Genomic DNA, 22,140 nt, shown 5'->3' on the forward strand with positions numbered 1-22,140 from the left:
CTGAATATTTACTATGTGTCAGGCACTAGTCTATATGCTCTCTCATGGATTACTTATTTAATCCTTATAAGAACAATATGACACAAGTACCCTTAATCCTGACTTTCATTTGAGTAAACTGAAGCACAGAAGTTAAATTACTTGTGTAAGGATGTACAGCCAGTAAGTCAAGGAGCTGAGATTCAAATCCTGCCAGCTTTTACTCCAGAGTCTATACCCTTAACCACTATACAGCTTCACTGAGACCTTCAAGCTCTGCTTTCCTTGTTTCTGTAGTTTTATTAATTCTGTGTGTGTGTGTGTGTGTGAAAACTTAAAGAGAAACATATACAGTAAATCCACCAAAATCCTCCTTTACTCTCCAACTTCCATTCCCTCTACCTAATATTTTCATGTTTATTCTTCCAATTCTTTTTCTATGCATGAATATACCAATAACTGTACATATTCGTACATCTGTATATAAAATGAAATCACGCAGTACTTGTTGTTCTGCACTTTCTTTGTCTTGGACATCTTTCTAAATTAGAATACGTTAGACTACCATATCATTTTACACTGTTGCTTCAGAGTCCCCAGAACAGCTATACTCCTGATGGTTATTTTAGTCTCTATCACAAAAGGCAGTGAATATCCTTTTTTGCATAGACTATTTTATGTGACACAAAATTCTACTTATTTACATTCTCGAGAGTGAACAGAGTCCGGATTCCATTTTTGGCATAGCTAGACTCTCATCTGGTTTCAAAGAAACTTTATTTTTAGCCTGGGCCACCTCCCCTCTTAAATGACTCGCTTCACTACAGAACTACACAAATGTGGAACTAAGGGAATATTAAAAACATCATCTTCCACTTGGAGTTTCAGCAGTAGTATTTCCCTCATGCAACAATTTTCCTTTCATGCAATTTTCTGACATTTTTCATAATATAACTTTCAACTCAAGTATGTTAATGTCTCAACCCCTGGACTGGTGGGTAACCCTTTTGTTTTTCTGCGATGCTTTTGGAGAGCATACCTATAATCTGGAGCTGTGGGCATGAAAAGATTGCTCAGGTGTTGGCTATCACAGGATAACGGGGGAAACGCCACCCCCAATCTTCTGCAACTTTTATGTTTTCAAGTGGATGCCTCTAAATGGTTTTGATTAAAGCAGTGCTCTGGTGTTCAGAAATTCACAACAAAGAAATCAAATAGGGTGGGTGTGAAACATGTTACACCCCCAGACAGTCACTAGAGGAAAGAAGACTTCTTGAAATTTTAACGTTTTAAAAATCAGTTTGTGTTAAACAGTATGATTGGGTGCCTGATATGAAGTTTCTGGGCTCTACTGCCTGTTTCAAACTGCAAGTCCATAAAAGAAAAAAAAAAAAGAAAGAGAGAAACAGTATTTCATCTTAGCATCCCACCCAGCAACTCCATACTTCGGAGCAAACCTACAGTTGGCATGGCTGGGTAATGGGGTGTTCTCATTAAAAAGCACTCCTCATCCATATTTAGATTTCCAATTTTCACAGACATAGGAATGGGGAAACTATCCCATAGGATTATGAGGAATAAATGAAACAATGCAACTAAAGCACTCCGCATAGCACCTGGCACATCAAAGAACTCTTTCAATGCTTAAACATAAATTCTTTATCCCATGGGAAACCGAGTCTCTTATTCCTCTGCAAATCCACGCAGGGTCCCCTGAGTGCCACACTTGCCTCAGCTTTGCAGCTCCCTCCAATCACAAAGAAGTCTTTTAGTAAGAAATAAAATCAAAACACACAAAACTCAGGTCTCTCGAGACAGTATAATTTTCAGATGAATAAAAGAGAATGATATATTATCACTGTACTAATTAGTCACTTAGCCTTAAGACTATGTAAAATGTAACAAAAATGGATTTATATTTAAGAAAGCCAAATTAGAGATTTTCATGGCAATTGTACTTTTCAAGCAAGTTTACCTCCTCAGGGAAACAGAAGTATGCACTCTTTCTCTAGTGAGAGATGACAAGAAATAAAAACTAATTGAATGCCATGTTCTCTAGAGATGCTTCACAATATTAATCCAAATATTTTACAGAAGGTAAACATATTGTACAGATTCCTTTCATAACCACAGTGAATCCTGACTTTCCTCTGTGAGAGACATGTGGGCACAAAGGAGGACAATTAGACCAATCATTTCTAGATATTTCTTAAATTGCAGGTTTTGTTTGAATAATTAAAATGTGAAAAACTGGGGCTATTACAAAATAAAACACACACGTATGTTTAGACCTCCTTGGAGAGAAATTTACTTCTTAAGTCTGAACTATGTAAAATGAATTTCTTCTGCCTATCATCTCTGGCTAAATAATTGGCAGTTAGTGGCTGGGCATGGTGGCTCGTGCCTGTAATCCCAGCACTTTGGGAGGCCAAGGTGGGACTCGTGAGGTCAGGAGTCTGAGACCAGCCTGGCCAATATGGTGAAACACCATCTTTACTAAAAATACAAAAATTATCTGGGCGTGGTGGTGCACACCTGTAATCCCAGCTATTCGGGAGGCTGAGGCAGGAGAATCACTTGAACCCAGGAGGCAGAGGTTGTAGTGAGCAGAGATTGTGCCACTGCACTACAGCATGGGCAACAGAGCTAGACACTGTCTCAAAAAAAAAAAAAAAAAGAAAAGAAAAAGGCAGTTAATACAAGAATGAGACCTTTCTACTTCTATCCAGCTGAGTAATTAGAAGTCTAATAATAGCAAATTTAGAAAATAAATTATCCCCTGTGCATACTGTACCCTGCATCATATAAAATGGTTTATATCCATCACACAGTATCCTGAGTGAATTTAATATGAAATGTGGGATTTGGGAATGAATAAGTGGAAGTGTGCAGAATCTTTCATCTCAAGCCATATATTTTATATTTGAGAACACAAAAGAAGTCAAATGTAGAGCAACTGCCCTTACTTTTAAAAGATCAACTTATCAAAGTCACAACTTCTCACAGCCAACTCTCCAGTGTCCTCCTAATTAACAAACCAATTATATTTTAGTTCTAATTTTAAAATGTAGGTATTTAAACATTTCAGCGTGGTAACTAGAACATTCTCAGGAGTAGAGAAAAGTGTATTAAAGACAACTGTTCAACATCAAAACAATGAAAGAACTGGTGAGATTAGTCAACATGGCTGTTGGACTGCATGGCAGACTCTTTAGCTTCTTACCAATTGGCTAAGTACCAGAAGTATCAAGTTTTTAAGTGTGTTCTGGCAGTTTAGTGATCAGGCTCTCCCTCATTGAAGAGTCCTTGATATGTGATAATGACAACCTTACTTCAAAAATATCACACACAGCCAGGCGCGGTGGCTCACACCTGTAATCCCAGCAAACTTTGGGAGGCTGAGGTGAGAAGACTGCTTGAGTCCAGGAGTTTGAGACCAGTCTTCCCAATGTGGTGAAATCCTGTCTCTACTAAAAATACAAAAATTAGCTGGGCACGGTGGCACATGCCTCTATCCCAACTACTCAGGAGGCTGAGGTGGGTGGATCACTTGAGCTCAAGAGGTTGGGCCTGCAGTGAGCCATGAACATGCCTGGGTGACACAGTGAGACCCTGTCTCAAAAAAAAAAAAAAAAAAAAAGAAATCATACACTTACCACCTGACAAGAATCTGCAAACAAAAAACGAAAGAAATGTGCTCTGAGAGAAAACAAAAGCTCTTCCAATGCCACAGAGAAATGTAGCCAACGACCATCAGCTGGAGACCCCTTTCTGTGTGCAGCTCAGCCAGCAGTGCCCATGAGCCTCTCACTTCTGCACCATTCTTTGTCCCCTTCATGTGGACCTGGGTGTTCCCTCCTACCTTAGTGATCTCTGTTTAAAATGCATGTTTTTAGGATGGGTATGTCTATTTTAAAATACATATCCAAAACATATTTTAAATAAAAACACTCACATTGGATGATTTACCTTGTGTCATGCTTTGTTAGCTGGAATGCTATCATGTGTCATTTAAAAGCAATCAGTAAAGATTTACTGAGACTACAGCCCTCTGGAGCTTGCAGTTTAGTTGGGAATTCAAGACATAAACATATAAAAAGACAGTCATATACAACAATAGGAGGGAATAAAAGTGTAAGCTGGAGCAAGTGAATACAGAAATGCTTAATTTAAGAAACATCACTAAGCACCTACTACGTGCCCAGAACAGTGCTAACTGCAATAAATGAAGGAGGGAAGGATGAGATTCAAATAACATCTATTTGCAAAACACCTTGTAAACATTTACAAAGCTCTCTCATTAAGTACCTGTATGTTAAAAATAAGGCAATGCACTCAAATGTGCAGTAGTGCCCACAATGTGCCTGGACACCACTCCGGCGCCTTGCAGACCTCAAAGCCACAGCCCAGAAAAGGAAACTGTAGGCTGGTGTGGGAACATGCGTCAGCTTAGCACCCAAGAGGAATAACTCTGATAGGTGAGGAGATACACACAAATGCATAACAGCTTTCGCTCTTAGGAAGTTCATGGTACGATAGACAAGATGTATATGATCATGATAGTACAAGTTAGAATAGTAATGAGAGGACACTAAAGACTTCTTGGAAGAGGTACTTGAGTTGGTCCTTACAGAAAAGAGAGAACTTGAACGTATCCAATGTGCTAGCAATGCGACTTTGGCCCAGTTCCTTATTCCTTAGGGCCTTAGTTTCTCTGTCTGAAAAATGGGAGACCATCAGCGACAAATGCTTTGAAGACCATAAAGTACTATAGGAATGTATTGCAATCCCAAATAATGCAGGATAGTACTGTGATGTAGGAAATAGTCATTTATCAAAACCTACTAGAGTTTTCCTCTGTAACAACCTAGAATGAGAAACAACCAAGAATGGTAAGTCCCAGCCTTCCAAAATCTAAAGCAGCTTCTAACTACTTGAAGAAAGATATAAAACGTATGACAACTAAGTAAGAATATCCCTGAAAAGTGGTGGCTTTGTGGTCCGTGCAGTAGCAATTCTCTGTGTCACTTCCAAGGCACACAGTAGTAATCTTCATATACAACATCTGTTTCTAGCAGGAAGTCCAAAACAGGCATCGGCTCTTGAAACCCTCAACCCTTCAAAGGGTGCTACACAGAAGCCCAGAGGACACATGTCATGAAGCCAGCTTCTGAGAATGCAAACTGTTTTCTCCTCTATCTTATATATCATGGGTCTATGGTAATGCTTGGTCAGAGTAGCCTATGAAACCCCATTTCTTTTCTTGTCTTTTTTTTTTTGTTTTTGAGACAGAGTCTCACTCTTGTAGCCCAGGCTGGAGTGCGATGGCACGATCTCGGCTCACTGCAACCTCCACTTCCTGGGTTCAAGCAATTCTCCTGCCTCAGCCTCCTGAGTAGCTGGGATTGCAGGTGCCCGCTACCACGCCCGGCTAATTTTTTGTACTTTTAGTAGAGATGGGTGTTCACCGTGTTAGCCAGGATGGTCTCAATCTCCTGACCGCGTGATCTGCCCACCTCGGCCTCCCAAAGTGCTGGGATTACAGGCATGAGCCACCGCGCCTGGCCTGAAACCTCATTTCTATTGTGTAGTCATTTTGATACTTTTGAGTTCATTTTAACTTTGTGAAATGAAAATATCAGTTTTTACCTCCTTAAAAATAACTCTGTTTTTCAAGGAAGCTGGGTTGGGTCCCTTTTGAAAACACTTTGTAAGTTTGGTTCAAAACTTACCAGTGATGAGTTTACTGAATTTGCCTACCACTTCCTACTACCTCCCAGCACTCTTGGACTAAAGAAAATTTGGGAAAGAAAAAGGTTTTTTTTAGGTGCTATAAATTCTTAAGAGGTCACTGTTTTTCAAAAACTTTGCAAACATTTGGTGTTTTCTTTTTTAATTTTCGGTTCAGTTGTGAAATGGTATTTATATGTCACTGGCCTGATTAGCACTTACTAAAAGAATCCTTGAAATGAAAGGTTTAGCTTTTTACTTTTAGCTACTGTCATCTTCATATATTTTGATTTATACTAAGTCAGCCTCCTAATGAATGTACCAATTATTTAGGAGCTAGGGAACCAGATCTTGGGCTTCTTTTCCATTGTGCTTTCCTTCTGGCCACCTGACTGATCGTAACTCCTGTTTAGGTTGGCTGGAGGAAACGGAGAGAAAATTTACATGTGGTGGGCAGAAAGAAACCAGCTAGAGGACTGGCCTTGTCATTATCTAACTGTGTTGTGATGAACTGGCACTTCCTCATCTCACTAAAAGCAGGGCACTGAACTAGAAGATCTCCACGTCACATGATGAAAAACACTCCGACAAATACTTCTTACCCTTGTGAGCAGCCCTCGTAGCAGATTTAATGTGGGAGGAGGTTCACACTACGGGATAAAAATCAAGTTTTAGGATTCCATTTTATCTAAGCTGACCACCACAAGGCAGAGGATCAAGACTTAAGCTAAATATGGCCCACAGGCAAGCTTCACTTCCCCATCTGTGAAGGGAGAATAAATATAGCATACACATGTTAAGATAAATGAGAGAGCTGGTCAAGTGTTTCGAGCTCTTCGGCAGACAAGCCTGACTTTCCAAAAAAAGACAAACCACAACTTCGGAGCCAGTGCTATTTCTTCTGTGCATGGTGAGGTGACTTCCCCAGTTGTAGAGGATTTAGAGCTGAAATTCCATATTGTCTGGAGCTATAATTACAAGTCTCTTGCACTAAAACAGAGGTCAGCTGGCCTAAAGCATGCAGAAAGAAGGTAAATGTCTGGTCACATTTCCATGTGGTATATTCCTTTCGTAACTTTTTGGTACAAATTTCATGTTGATAGAATATTCATTCATTCACTCCACAAATATCTGGCAAGTAGGTGCTGAGTGCTGTATATAGACGAGTGAACACAACACAGACCCTGCCCTCATGCCGTGTAAAGTACAGCAGAGGAGTAGGCACAGGGCTCTCAGCTTGGGCAGTACCACCCTATGTCTGGTGGGGGGGCATTTCGGACATTTGGGAGGCGCTGTCAATTGTCAAAATGAATGGGGAAGCTCTGCTAGCATTTAAGGGTGGGAGCTGTGGTGCTACATGACCTGTATGAGGAAAACCAGCCCCAGGCCCGCATGAGTGGTGAGTGTACTGCTAGACAGTCATAAATATGAAAAACTCCTTTGTGGGAAACAGCCTGTTGCATAGCAAGAGTGAGGCCATCTTGAAGTAAAACTGCCATGATGACCAATGTTTGATGCCTACAATTCAAGGTGTTCCAGTAGTACAGATAAGCCCTCATAACCTCCCCAGTGGTCATGAGTTTCTAAAGGAAGTCTGAGGGATGACAAGCTTCCTGTGTCTTTACCTTAAAAGCATAGTATATAAAGGATACTTTCTAGAGGTTGGTTGTGAGAATCCACCATCTCTTGGCCTACCTAGACATCATTTCTGTTTCTAAGTCTGTATTAAATATTTCTTTCTGAGAAACTGGATTTGTCAGCCTCTTTCTTCAGCCTCTCAGCTCCCTCAGCCTTTGAAGGCAGGTTTGCATAGACCTGCTCGCCATGGAACACCTTTTATAATTGCACGAATCTAGGACCTGATTCTGCTGCATATATAAAAATAAAGTGTTTTGGCATAACTTTAGTGCATTTTTTAAACTTTTTATTTTCTTTTCTTTCTTTTTTTTTTTTTTCTTTTGGAGCAGGGTTTTACTCTGTCACCCAGGCTGGAGTGCAGCGGCGTGATCACAGATTGCTATAGCCTTGACCTCCTGGGCTCTAGCCTCCACCTCAGCCTCCTGAGTAGTTGATACTGCAGGTGTGTGCCACCATGCCCAGCTAGTCAGAAATATTTTTTATTTTATTTTTTTTTGTAGAGACTGGGGTGTTGCTCTGTTGCCTGGGCTAGTATCGAACTCCTGGGCTCAAGCAATTATCCTGCCTCAGCCCCCTAAAATGTTGGGATTACAGGCATGAGCCATGGCCCTCAGACTTTAATGAATTTTCTAGGAAGGTAATTTCAGTCCACATTGAAGGAGAAAGATTGTACTTTATTTTATTTGAAACATCACAGGAGGCTGGGTGCAGCAGCTTATACCTGTAATCACAGCACTCTGGGAGGCTGAGACAGGTGGATGGCTTGAGTCCAGGAGTTCAAGGCCAGTGTGGGCAGCATGGCAAAACCCCATCTCTACAAAAATACAAAAATGAGCCAGGTGTGGTGGTGTGTGCCTATAGTCCCAGCTACTTGGCAGGCTGAGGTGGGAGGATCACTTGAGCCTGGGACACCGAGGTTGCAGTGAGCTGAGATCATGCCACTGCACTCCAGCCTGGGTGACAGAATAAGACCCTGTCTCAAAGAAAAAAAAAAAAAAAAGAAGATGAAGAAAAAGAAAAAACAAACATCACAGGAGTTACTTACCATCACAGAAAATCACATGCCACTGGCAACACTGCTTTCAGCATCTGAGTCACCAATAAAAACATAACTATGTCAGCCAATATTTTTAACTGTTGCATTCATGGTCATTTTACCTAATAGGTGCAGGCCTGATTACTTTATTATGATTTCTGGAGTAGTCAGCCTTGGGAGTTTAGGAATTTAATACTGAAATAAATTGTTTTATGATGAATTACTTTCCTTTTTATTTCTCCTCCATATCACTGCCAGGACGTTATACTGATTTAAAATTCCATGTATAGGGAGGTTATATTATCTACAGATTTCATTTGAGGATAAGTAAAAAGGAAGTATTTGTTATAAAATTGGGAGATGGATCTGATAAAATTGAGGTATCAAATCAGACATCAGACAAATTGGGACAAAAATGACTATAAATGCAAATTGGGGCAGGTGCTATGAAGGAAAAGAGCCAGGTTCTGGGAGAGAGAATAACCAGGAAGATGAGTTTCAGTCTGGGCAGGCAAGAAAGACCTCTCTGCAGGGATGACATTGAACCTGAGACCTGAGGGACCACTTAAGGAGACAGACAAGACAGTGTATACAAACGTCCCAAGGCAGAAAAGCCCTGACATACTGAAGACCATAGGGAAATGACAGGTGGGGCTGGAGAGAGGGAGTCAGCTTGGACCACCAGGGCCCACCTGCAATGGAAAGTCATTAAAAGGTGAATCCCCCCTCACCTCCCCCACAACCCCCGCAAAAAAGTCACAAAATTTGAAAAAGACAATCCAGGCTACTTCAAGGAGAATGAATTGGAGGCAGGCAGGCTTATAAGGGGAGAGATTATTATAGTAATTCAGCTGAGAGAAGATAGAAGCTTAGACTAAGGGATAGCAGTTGACAGCTGGAGAAATGGTGGATTCTAGATATATTCTGGATATATCTAGATGATGTGGCATCTTTTAGAGGGACAAGGAAGACTGAGGGTAGAGAAGCACCATAGGGAGAGAACTCAAGAGGACAGTTTGGGATGTGTTAAGCTTGAGATGTCAAGCAGGTGGTCAGAGAGGTCTCTGCCTCTGAGTTCCAGAACTAGCTTATTACTATGTACCTCCTTTTAGCTGAACCAGAAGCATCTCAAATTCAACATTTCTGAACTAAATTCACTTCTTCCCAGTCAAAACTGCAACTCCTCCTGTGTTCACCATCTCATGAAAATCAGGGTGCACAAGCCAGAAACCTGAAAGTTCTCAGGATCAACCCCTAACACAAACACACCAAAGCAGTCACCTGCCCAGCGAGTCTCCCTGTTTCTTCTCTCTCCGTATTTCTTCACCTGGGAGCTCCTACTCGTCTTCTAGGCTTGAGTCTGGAAATCACTTCGTCCAGCAGATCTTCTCTGAACCCCCAGTTCAGCTTAAGCATCCCCACGCTCCACACTTCTGTGGCACCAGGAGCTTCTCCTGTCATCCTGTTTGTTTACACTGTAATACAATTGCCTCTTTTCTGATCTGCATCTTTCCCTTCTGCAGCAGGACTCCCTGAGGGCAGGGGACTATTGCTCAAGACCTGGCTTATGGTAGCAGCTTATTACATTCCTGCTGAATGAATGATGGTAGCTCACGGGAAGGTGAAGTGAGAAAAGTCAGCTGCAGTCATCGTGCAGGTAGCTTGCACAGTGCTAGCTGCACCTCCTTCACCAGCTACAAAGCTTGAGAAAGTGGATCAAATACCCGAATTCTCTCCAGTAACAGATTAATTTATCTGGCTGCTGACGTCAGTTTCGCCCAGATATCAAATTGCCTCCCGTGAGCAGGGCCATTTTTCTGTGGCACACCAATGGGTCCAATCCACCTCCCTGAATAATGTGAGCTCTTAATAGAAGAGCCTGAGACTGAGTGATGCTTCAAGCATTTTAGTTCCTGCTGCTGCTTTTCACCACAACTTTTTCTGCATTGTCTTGACATTTGTCTTATCTAGGTATGGAGAATACAGCTGACTGTCTATCCAGCATTCTTCTACTTCCTCCTTCTTTCCAAAACTCTGATTCAGTTCAGGACCTCCCACCCCTTCTCTACTCAGACACATGCCCCTGGGGACCCTGGCCCCATACTTAGCTATATCGAGAGTCCCTGGTTGGATTAAGCCAATCATTGAGTTTCATTCTCCACTCCTGCCCCCCCAACTAAGTCACTGGGTTTTGGTGGGCACATGACCTGGGTTGTCCAATCAGAGCAAAGTATTCACTGGCTTGTCCAACGTAGCTCCTGCCCTGCCTTCTGCTTCTGCAGCTGCTCCCCACCTCCTCTCGCCCATAGTATAAAAGGATTGACCACTCAGTGGCCCTATCTCGACAGCTCATGGAGATTATTCAGGGCCCCCTCTACATAGGCCATTGCCGTGTTTTCTGTTATCACCACCAGGGTCTATGCGACAGCTGAGTCCCAGAACCCCACTTACTTATCTCCAGGACTAGCTATGGAGAGGGAGGCATACAGACATCCCAGGTCTGACACCTCTACCAGAGCAGCCCTCTCACCCTTTTCAACACTTGGCCTATAGAGGCTGAAGTCCCCCGTTGACATACATACTTGCACACATTCTTTTAATAGACAAAAGTGACAAGCAGCCAAGCAGCAAAGAGAGGACCCCGGTAACTACACTCAGATGGAGGCTGCAGTGCTGCTTTCCTCTGTCCAGATGAGGCAGCCAGAGTGCACAGAGGAGTTAAGCCATGACCAGCAAACCCATGTGGCATGTGAATACTTGAGCCCCCCTCTGCTGGCCAAACAAATGCATACAGTGCAATCTGCCATCTGAGGACAAGGATGGCTTCCCAGCAGGAGAAATCAGGATGCCCTCCCAGACACGCATGCACAGAACAGGCCCTTGCAAAAACACATACACTTTCTGGGGGGTAGATGAAAATGTTTCAGAACTGGCAGAGCTGGTGGTTGGACAACACTGTGAAAGTACTAAATGCCACTGGACTGTATACTTTATTTTTTAATTTTTCTTTTAGAGACAGGAGACAGGATCTCACTCTGTCACCCAGGCTGGAGTGCAGTGGTGCAATCATGGCTCACTACAAAGTCAAACTTCCGGGCTTAAGCAATCTTCCTGTCTCAGTCTTCCAAGTAGCTGGGACTACAGGTACGTGCCGCCACATGTGGCCAATTTTTTACTTTTTATAGAGATGGGGGTCTCACTGTGTTGCCTAGGCTGGTCTTGAACTCCTAAGCTTAAGCAATCCTCCTGCCTTGGCCTCCCAAAATGCTAGGATTATAGGCATGAACTACCACATCCAGCCTGATTTTATACTTAAACATGGTTAAATGTGGCCGGGCGCGGTGGCTTAAGCCTGTAATCCCCGCACTTTGGGAGGCTGAGACGGGCGGATCACAAGGTCAGGAGATCGAGACCATCCTGGCTAACACGGTGAAACCCTGTCTCTACTAAAAAATACAAAAAAACTAGCCGAGCGAGGTGGCAGGCGCCTGTAGTCCCAGCTATTCGGGAGGCTGAGGCAGGAGAATGGCGTAAACCCGGGAGGTGGAGCTTGCAGTGAGCTGAGATCCGGCCACTGAACTCCAGCCTGGGCGACAGAGCAAGACTCCATCTCAAAAAAAAAAAAAAAAAATGGTTAAATTTATGTTGTGTAAATTTCACCTCAATTTTAAAAACATACACACGGGCTGGGTGCGGTGGCTAACGCCTACGATCCTAGCACTTTGGGAAGCCAAAGCAGGAGGATTCCTTGAGCCCAGGAGTGTGAGACCAGCCTAGGCAACATAGGGAAACCCTGTCTCTATTAAGAAAAAGAGAAAAAAAAGAGGAAAGAAATACACACAGGTCCACAAGTGTGCAAAGATATGATCTTGCTTTGCAGGTACCCACACACACGTGCGTGTGTATGCACACATACACACTCACCTAGATTTCTTTGAAAATTCAGAAAATTCTTGCAGAATTACCCTGCAAGAAGTCCCTGGAGGCCAAGAGTTGATGTGTTGACATCAACTCTTCACAATATGCATTCATCACCACTGAGCGCAGCTTATCCTCCTTGCACGGGTTTGATGCCCTCCCCTCCCCCTGCCTGTTCTGTATTACTTCCCTTTATCTTCTTCCCACCAGCTCTGGCCCTTTTATACTACAGACAGTTCCCCGTGGGGCTCTTCCCAGCCTATCACAAAACAAATAGCCTCACCACATTACTACAGTCTATGTAACTTCCCAGCCCAGAAGAGTGCCTGCTCATGCTTTCACAGCAACCCAGGCTACCCACTGGGTCTTCACCGTCAGCCTAGGAGATAGGTCAGCTGCCACCTCACCAATGAGGAAATAGGATCAAAGAAGCTCACCACCCATCCAGAGTCACACGGAGAGGTGGGTAGGAATGAAGCAGGAATGCAATTCTCCTAACAATGAGTGTAGGACCCTCTCCCACACACCCCCTCTTTGTTTCAACCAGGTAATCCATCATGGGTTTCAGACACAGACCTCCTGAGTCTCTGAGTCAGGCTTCCTAGCTGTGTGGCCCTGGGCAAGTTACTTACCTTTTCTGTTTCTTTTATCTATAAAATGGACTACTAATGGAGCCTTCTCTTAAATGCTGGGAAAACAAATGAGCTAAGGTATGAAAGGCACTTAATACATGTGCTGGCTGCTAATTTATAACCACGTCCACCGAGTAGTGTTCCTTTTCCGTTCAGTTTCAGCAGATTTGGGGCAGAGTAATAAACAGGCAGAAAATGAGAACTGAATGTGAAATTAACTTCAGAACAAACACACTGAGAAATTTTGCTGGTTTAAATAAGTGTGTATGTTTACATGGCAGGCAAGGACTCAAGTCAGGTATTTTATGAAAATACTGAGAAAATAGCTAAACTGATATATCTCAAATACGTTTTTCAAAAAAAAATCAACGGCTACTAAGACCTGGGAAGGGAAAAGAGTCAAATGCACATGGACTTTGATGTGGCCATGGAGTCCTCTCGGCCCATTTTGCACACAGCAGGCAGGTTTCAGTGGCTCCCTGTACAATAATGCACACATGTCTACACTAGCATCCTCTCTGTTCCAAGAAGTTCAGACAATCTAGCAGCTCAACTTCTTGATTTCCTACTCGAAAGGACCTCGCTAGGGAAGCGTGCCATTTCTGAAGCAAAGCAAGAGCCAGTGAGACAAAATCAAAGAGAAGCAACAGTACAGATAGAGGATGAAACTAGCAACAATAAAACTTTATAAGAGAATCACCAGATAAACTGTCATTCAGTGGTTTCAAATATCTATTCTCTTTTGTGTATTCTCATAAAAGCCTTAGAGTCAGCAATGTGACAGGTGGTATCATTTCTCTCTTTCTCCAGGGCAGTGAGGGCAGCAGCTGAACCCAGGCTCTAGGTGAAGTGGTGGGAACTATCACTGGAGCACTTGGGCTGGCAGCGGTGGGAGTCAGGGAGTTTCAAACGTAAGAGGTGTGGACCCTACAGTCTGGTGAAATTGCAATAGGAACCTGCTAGGTCCCTGTTCCTATCCCCACCCTGTGTTGCCAATAAGTGAGTCTTGTCAGAGCCTGTGCTCCATTGCTTGGACCTGTGTTATGTGCTGCCCAGAAAATCAAATCGTGTGAGTCTCCCTTCAAAGAGTCACTGGCTTAGTTAAGCAACCAGTGAGACACTGGCAGCAAGGGGATGTCACGAGAACAGCGGAATGCAAATCTGGAGTCAGAGGGCCTGGCCCGAGGTCCAGGGCGGCCTCTCACTGGCCATGTATGTAATCTCGTTCAAGTCATTTCCCTGTCTCTGACCCTATTTCCTCATCCACTAAAAAAGGGGGGTGCAGAGGGAGGAGTAGACAGTATGACTACCTCTTTAATGTCATTGTTAGGGCCAAATGGGATACATGGGTCCAAGGAAGCCTCAAATGTAGGCACAGATGAATACAAGAGCCAAGAGCCATTGATGCTAAGTGCCACAGGGATTCAGAGTGGAGAGAATACATCTGCCCTTGACTGACAGAAAAGGCTACATGGAAAAATAGGTATTACTGGATGTTCTTTGTTAATCTCTCCAACAAGGCACCCATCTTCAGAAGACTATGCCCTTTAGAAGTTCAAACTATTTAGCTCAGAGTTCAAGACTGGCCATGCAGTCATCAAACTCCTCTTCTCACCTTAGAATTAATGGCTTCTCCAATGAACGACTAATCTGTAGCTCGAATGAACATAGGCTGCTCCCGCACCTCCCCGTCCACCCCAGCCTCTCCCACATGCCTCTTTCTGTGCTCTTTTCTTGGCCTAGAATACTCTGTCTTGCCTGGGCCCCCTTCCCACCCCAAAACATACACACATACCAGCTATTCACTTAGGAAAACTGTCCAGACCCTCCCCCACCATCCCTAGAGCTGGACGTACTCTTTCCTGCCTGGTCAATGTCTTTGATACCTGTATCAAAGGTATATATACATATATACATATACACACATATATATACACATACATATATCAAAGGTGTATATATATACACACACATGTGTATATATATACATATAAATGTGTGCACACACACATACCTGTATATACATATATATATCTAATACATCTATAATAATACATATTATATATTAGATATATATGTATATATACAGGGTTTTGTGTGTGTGTGTGTCTGTGTGTGTGTATGGGGTCTATAGTAGAACACTCATTTGAGATAGGGCTACATTTTGAAAATTAAGTTAATGAAAATCAATTTGTAATAGTTATTAGTCATCTGTAATATGGTTTATATTCAGATGACTGAGACACTTGAAAACACCCAAATCTAATCAAGGTGACTGCAATGTAACTAAAGAAAGCTAAAATCTAATAGAGTATGTTTTGGCCTATCTGAAAAATATGTTAACTGAAAAGCCATGGTCTATACAGACTCTACACAGAGTCTAGCAAAGTAGAAATTGCATAATGATCATATTAGTGTCCATCCACCTCTGTCCAACAGTAAGACAGCGGATGGTGGAGCTAGTGGACACAACAGATCCTGGCCGTTGGAAAGTCATGCTCTCGTATGGAAAGAAAACGTGATCACGTGGCCCCTGGACCTGGATGAAACAGAAATCTCCTCCCAGAAATCCAACTCGTTTTGCTCCAAAGCCTGTATGCCGAGCAACTTCTTTATGAATTCATCAGGAGCCTGGCCCTGAACAGAATATCCACCACTGTAACTTTGTTCTTCATATTTATGTTTCTAACTATAAAAAAAGAGAAGACTTCAGTTAAATCCCAGCCAACTGAACACATGCATTTATCTTGGACCTCTCTAAAATCCTTTAACATGTACAGTAATTATTTTAAAAAACATAAAGCCACAAGGACAAAACAAATAGGAAAAGAAATAACAGCAACAAAATTTAGAAGCTAAAAGGCAAAAAAAAAACAAAAAAAACAAACAAAAGAAAAACAAGTGGAACTGACTTAATAGGCCCAGGGAGCCAAATTTGGAGCCAGCAATGAGATGCCAGTTATCAACACTGGACTGCACGGCAGACCTCCCTGAGGGTCTGAAGGTATGGGAACTGGAAGAATGCCTGCTTTTGCAGCTGGACTGAACGCGGAGCTACAGGCAAGAGGGTGGAACAAGTTTGCTTTTTAATACCTTATCCCCTTCCCTGTCATGGTAAATGCTCCCAAACCCTGGTGAAAGGCAGATGATACTTATTCTCTGGTAAGGGCAGAACTAGGGCTCCCTGAATGGAAGACACAAAGCCCAGTCGAAGCACACAAGGCCACGGTGGTACACAAAGAAAATTGAGACCCCCCCTCCAACACTCTGCTTCTTTCACTTGCCTCCCAGGATGAACCCCTCAGGCAGAAGAGTAGAAGATTCTTTCCTGGTTTATATGACTAGCCCAAGGGGGAAGACCAATACCTGCTAACACTATAATTCCCCAATAAAAGGCCCCAACAGATCACCCTACAACAGTGGTTCTCAACTGGGGGTGGGGTGAGTGAGGACTGGTGTTGCCCCAGGAGAACATTTGGCAATATCTGGAGACATTTCTGATTGCCATCAATGGAGGAGGGATGCTGCTGGCATCTAGGGGGAAGAGGCTGGGGATGCTGCTAAACAACGTACAGTGCACAAGACAGCCCCCCACAACAAACAATCCAGCCCCCAATGTCAACAGTACTGAAGCTGAGAAACCCTGACCTATAGGAAGCTCAGAGTCAACCAGCCTTGCCCGTACATGGTTTCTCATGTGCTCAGTGCCACTCTTGTAAACACAAATAGACATTTGAGAACTACCTGAAAGAGATCAAAATTAGAGACTACACAGAGAGACAAAAACTTTGAAATACTATCATTAATATCCTCAGATAAATTAAAGATGATATATCATCAAAAAACAAACTAGCCAGGTGCAGTGGCTCATGCCTGTAATTCCAAAACTTTGAGAGGCCAAGGCAGGTGGATCACTTGAGCACAGGAGTTCAAGACCAGCTTGGACAACATGGCAAAACTTCCTCTCTACCATAAACAAACAAACAAACAAAAAACTAGCCAGAAGTGGTGGCATGCACCTGTAGTCCCAGTTACTCAGGAGGCTGAGGTGGGAGGATCACTTGAACCTGGGACGCGGAGGTTGTAATAAGCCGAGATCACACCACTGCATTTCAGCCTGGGCAACAGAGTGACAGCCTGTCAAAAAAAAAAAAAAACACACACACACACACATACACACACATACACAAAACAACCCCAAACCACTTAGAAGATGCTAAAGGAAAAAAGAAGAACATCCAGAGAACAGGAAAAGGCACTTTAAAATTAAAAATAGAATCACATTTCAAAAACACAGTAGAAGGGGTAGATGATAAACTTGAGGAAGTTTCTATTTCTCCCCCAAATAAAGAAAAAAGACAGAAAGGAAATATAAGACAATTAGAGGATCATTCCTGCAACTCCAGCATCTAAATAGTAGAAGTTCCAGGGTAACAGAGGAGACTGACTGAAACTAAAGAAACCAAAGAAATAATCCAAGAAAATTTGTTAGAACTAGAAGATATGAGTTTCCAGATTGTGGGTAGCCAGTCAGGCCCTACCCCAAAGCCTATGATTGTGAAATTTCAGGAGGTTAAAATGGCACATCCTAACTTTCAGAGAGGAAAAATGGGTTCCTGACAATGGATCAGGGATCAGGTTGGCATGGGACTTCTAAACAACTTAAATAGAGGCTGAAAGACAATGGAACAATGCCTTAAAAATTCCAAAGGGGGAAAAAAATATAGTCTATTTTCAAAGTATCAATCAGGTATAAAGGAAATAAAAACATTTTCAAACATACTGGTATCCCAAAAGTTGCCTACAATGACTCTTTTCTCAGGAAACTAATAAAATATACATTCCACCAAAGTGAGGAAATAAACCACTAAGACCTGAGATCCTGGAAACGGGGATCTAATACAAGAGATAGAGGCAAAGAGAATCCTAATAAACATGAAGGGAAATCCCAGGATAACAGCTGTGCAGCAGGCAAGAGGCACCAGCCCAGCTAGAGCAGGTTAGAAGGCTCAGGAGGAATGGCTGGAAAAGAAGAAACTGACAGAATACTTGATATGTCTGACTGCATGGGAGGGTGAGTTTTGCATGAAATAGCTGAGACATACAGTGAAAACCAAGTAAGGGAAGCAACAAGATAATTGTTCACTTGAGAAACAGAAAGTGGTACAAGAAGAAAAATATAGTCATAGTACACTACATGGCTCAGCTGTGAATAGTCATAAAAATATAAACACTGATCAGTGGTCAAACTGAAATTACAATATAGCTCCTGGAGAAAGGTGGATAGGAAGTGGAAGATATGTGTGAAAGGGAGCTAAGGCGTCATCAGTCATCATGTGAATTCAATAGAGAATAATTGTTATCAAAATAAACAGCAGAGAGTTGAAAGTGGTTGTCTCAGGGTAGTGGGAAATGTCTTTTCCACAGGAGAAGTAAAAAGGAATATTTTATTTCTTCATAATAAGTCCTTCCAGAACTGCTGACTCTTTAAACCATCTGCATATATAAGTTTGATAAAAATAAAGTGACTTTTTTAAAAAAATTGGGGAACATAATAAAGTATAAAGAAGTAAATTTCTAAAATTATTCATTATCACCACCTAGAACCAATCACTTTAACATTTTGACTATTTTGTTCTGATTCTTCCTCTGCATATTATACATGTGCGTTTTCTTTAAAGTTTTAATCATACTATACATATATTTATATATGGTTTTGATTCCTGCTTTTTCACACTTAACACATCATTAGCCTTTTCACATTTCTTTAAATATCTGTTGAAGGCAGTTTTTAATAGCTGTGATTATTCCAATATAAATCATTCTGTGATTTAGCAACTCCCTTTTTACTACACATCAATGTGTTTATAATTTATCACTATTATAAATAACACTGTGAAGAATATCATTTTATGTAAATCTCTGGGTACACTGAATGTTTTCTAGGCATAAATTCATAAAATCAGATCACTGCAAATTAAAGAGTCTTTGGCAAATTAACTTCCAAACTGGTTGTTTCAGTTTTCATTCCCAAAAAACGGAGCAGAGAGTATTTACTTTCCTTTCTCCTTTTCAACTTGATAGGTTGAAAAACAAAGTTTTTATTCCCATGTCTTTACAGAGTGTGTTTTCATTGGCTATTTGTTTTTCTTCTCCTGTGTGCTATTGGTTTATGTCTTGTCCATTTTTCTGCTGGGGATACATGGTAGATTAACTCTTTGGCAACCTCATTTATATGCTGATCTCTTATGAGTTAACATAAATCAGACCCAGGTACCTGATGATCCTTGAAAGCCCCAATAAAATCGTTTCTGAATCTAAATGGCCCCACAGAAACCTTGCCTTTCTGGGAGGCTCAGGTCAAACAGGCCAGTAGTCGGGCACCTTTGTAACACTCCTCACTCACGTTTCATGATTTATATGCATGTCCCATTTTCTACTTGCATTCTGGCCAGCTCTATTCATCTTCTCTTCCAACTGGACTGTAAACTCCTACGGGGGAAGAACCCGATCTGATGGAATTTTGTGTTCCTCACCTCACTCTTATGTTTAATGGATACTCATATATTTGATAAGTAAGGCTATTAGGGTGTGGTTGGGGTGGGAGAGAGTATGAACAGAGGCACAGAGAAAACAAGAACACTGGAAGCTCCAGACTCAAGCATTAAAAGGCACAAAAAAAGTAAATTTAAAAAAATTTTTTAAGAAAAAGAATATCAGAAGGGTAGAGAAGAGATCAGCCCTTGCCTCTACCTGAGCCTAAGGGCAAAGGCAGCACCACAAGTGCACAACTAGCAGAACTTCACTTTTTACCTTGAAACCCTGAAAATAGTCCCCACAGCCTGGAAAAGAATGGCCATGGAAGAACCACTGAAAAAAGGAACAAAACGTAAAGAGAAGGATCACAGAGCCATAAAAAGGAATGGAATGTTGATACCTTCTACAACATGGATAAACCTTAGAAAATGTTATGCTAAGTGAAAGAAGTCAGACACAAAGGGCAAACACTGAAGGATTCCATTAAGGGCAAACATTGAAGGATTCCATTAGTATGAAATGTCCAGAATAGGTAAATCCATAGAAACAGAAAGACAGATTAGTGGTTGCCAGGAGATGGGAGAGGAGGAATAGTGGGGAGCAACTGTCAGTGGGTATGGGGTTTTGTTCTGGGGTATTGAAAGTGTTCTCTGAATTATGTCTCAAAAAATAAAACAAAGGAAAGAGGAGGAAACTTACATATGAAGCAGTTTGATAAAACAACAATTTCTCTGATTAATTACTTTCTTCTTAATACCAGCTTGCCTAGATGCTGATACTTCCATACTACCTTGTTCAGACAACAGGAGGCATTTGGGTCTCCCTTCCGGTCAAGACACAAGGGAGTAGGTTAGCATCCTCACCGTGTCCCCCTCCTCCAACTTGTCACAGAGGGTCACAGGCGATGTGCCAGTATTTCATCCAAACAGACCTCACGGCCTGTCTGTTGATGAGCTTCGTGAGTCCAGAAATGAGTCCCACTTTCCTTAAATGGTCAATGCATTCAAATCGCCACCTATAACCTGCTTTAAAGCCACTCAGTAATGTCTGGACAGGTCAGAATCCCCTCTCAAATGAGCTGATAGGAAAGCCAATATGGAGATGATATAAAGTCATGGGAAAGGTTCTTTCCATATAATCTTACCACCAGACCCCCCTAAATTTAACACACACCTAGTTCCTACTGGGGCCCCCAACACTTGTGCAAAGTGCTATGTGCTACATGCAGTCCTGCAGGGACAGGAAGGGGAAGAGTTTACAATCTGCATGGGGAGCAAAGATTTCCACATAAATAAAACCAAATGCTAGAGTGCAGCCTGGAGACAATTCACTTAGTAGAAATTCTAAGGAGGGACTCACTTCTAGAGGGCTGGAGTCAGAGGTGAGGAGGTTACAGAGTGCCTCAGCCTCAGTTGGGCTTCTCACTTTCCACAGTGGATGAATACCCAAAGCTCTCACCTGTTGGACGAAGTCCCTGTCCGAAGGAAGCAGAGCCCCCATCTCCCTGCTCTGTCCCTCCTCGTGTCCAGTCCCTTCCCCATTCCTCCAGGGCTGAGGAGGCTGCTAGAAACACCTCTGGGTAATCAGCTCACTGGGGAAGACAACCATGTGAAAAGTAAGCTGGATTAAATGGAATTTTAATTGAACTAGACGCTCAAAATGAAATGCTCTCTCAGTGGCAGCTCCTAGAGGGGGCACACTTTGAGCCAACTCATTTATAATCCCAATCATTATGTCATTTGAAAGAGGATGGGTTTTCTAGATTGGAACAAATTTGAAAAAAACAAAAAGGAAGGAAAGAAAGAAAGAAAAGAAAAAAAGGGAAAAAAAAAGTGAAAGAGGAGGGCAGGAGAATAACTGGAGGGGAGGACACTTGCACAGGAAGCAGAGGTCAGCCAGGAAAGAAGTAATTACTGGCAAGATGGGTGTTTGAGTAACACAGCCCTTCCTCTCCCTCCAGTCACTCCTTGTGACCCGCCTGGGGAGTGTTAACACAAAAAGGACGTCATTGCCCATCTGATGCTTTGGAACTAATTTAGCACAGACCAAGCTGCCATCCTTCTAAGGGACAGGGTCTGTCACCACCCAGAGGAGTGCTAACCTCAGCCACAATGAACAGAGCCCTGTCCAGGCGTCCTGTCTATCGAGTGCCTTAATATGCGGGAGAGAAATAGCTTGGTGTTTAGACCTCATCAAGAAATACCTGCAGAGCCTACTGGGCACACACCCCTAGGCCACAGCACACTAATGGAGCCAAGGTACCCCACAAAATTCTGCTTCCATTTTTTTTTCTCCTGATAGCACTGCGGCCCTTCTCCACCAGGTGAACTGGGTAGGCAGCACCCATGGCTGAATCATTCAATTCATTCCGGTAACTACGGAGAATCTCAACCATTCTCCGTAAATGTAAGTGTAAAGAACTAGAAATGAAGGTGTATCGGGGTGTGTTTTGTGGGGGTGGGGGTTTAAAAATTTATAAATTAAAAAAAACAACACAATGAGAACGTGTCGTTTGCAATAACATGGATAGAACTGGAGATCATTTTGTTAAGTAAAACAAGCCAGCAACAGAAAGACAAACATCGCGTGTTCTCACTTATTTGTAGGATCCTTTTTTTTTTTTTTTTTAATACTTTAAGTTCTAGGGTACATGTGCATAACGTGCAGGTT

The 22,140-nt window shown here is 42.3% G+C and overlaps 1 protein-coding gene across 1 annotated transcript in view; it reads right to left on the bottom strand.

The window, feature by feature from the left end:
• The window catches only part of RHOQ (ras homolog family member Q), a 41,816-nt gene that overhangs the window by 7,352 nt on the left and 12,324 nt on the right, over positions 1 to 22,140 (bottom strand). The gene's annotated exons all lie outside the window — the stretch shown is intronic.

This window comes from Colobus angolensis, unplaced genomic scaffold (genome assembly GCF_000951035.1).
Source record: "Colobus angolensis palliatus isolate OR3802 unplaced genomic scaffold, Cang.pa_1.0 Scaffold15, whole genome shotgun sequence".
Classification (NCBI taxonomy): domain Eukaryota; kingdom Metazoa; phylum Chordata; class Mammalia; order Primates; family Cercopithecidae; genus Colobus; species Colobus angolensis.